The 584-nt window shown below is 49.0% G+C and overlaps 2 protein-coding genes across 2 annotated transcripts in view; one reads left to right on the top strand and one right to left on the bottom strand.

The window, feature by feature from the left end:
- Positions 1–584, bottom strand: part of LOC119585967 (kinesin-like protein unc-104) — a gene marked incomplete in the record, with an annotated part of 145,723 nt that overhangs the window by 143,458 nt on the left and 1,681 nt on the right.
- The window catches only part of LOC119585757 (probable tRNA N6-adenosine threonylcarbamoyltransferase), a gene marked incomplete in the record, with an annotated part of 12,646 nt that continues 12,456 nt past the window's right edge, over positions 395–584 (top strand). The window contains 1 exon segment of the mRNA XM_037934465.1: positions 395–489.

Raw genomic sequence — 584 nt, 5'->3', positions numbered from 1 at the left:
CCGATATCCACTACCCGCAATCTACGGCTCACAACAAGGCCCGAGTCGCTAGTTCATCGAGACGCAAATTAACTCATTAAATTCCATTTGCGCGTGGGTTTGGCCGCTGTTCTGCCGTCGGGGCGTACGTGATGGCGAGTTGCGTGGGTGTACTGCTGGCGCTGGGTGTGCTGGCTGGCAGGAGAAGAGCATGTGGCATATGTGACGAGTGAATGACCATATTCCAGCTGGCAAGCGAGGGTGTGTGGGTATGTGGACACGATATGTGATGTGAGAATGATCATGTTCCAGCTGGCAAGAGAGGGTGAGTGAGTATATTGGCACGATATGTGATGAGCGAATGACTATGTTCCAGCTGGCAGGAGAGGGTGTGTGAGTATGTGCAAAACATATGTGGTGAGTGAATGGATGAATGGGTGGGTGAAATATTCTAGCTGACAGGAGAGGGTGTGTATGTGTGCTCGATATGTGGTGAGTGAATGCGAATGGGTAAAACGTAGCAAGTGGTTTTAATATGTGATGAGTATGTGAACGAGTGAATGAACATGGCAAGATGACAGGAAATACTATGTGGGATGTACATA

Source organism: Penaeus monodon, chromosome 20 (genome assembly GCF_015228065.2).
Source record: "Penaeus monodon isolate SGIC_2016 chromosome 20, NSTDA_Pmon_1, whole genome shotgun sequence".
NCBI classification, from domain to species: Eukaryota; Metazoa; Arthropoda; class Malacostraca; order Decapoda; family Penaeidae; genus Penaeus; species Penaeus monodon.
Note: the sequence above shows the minus strand (reverse complement) of the source record. Positions and strands in the feature narration are given on the sequence as shown.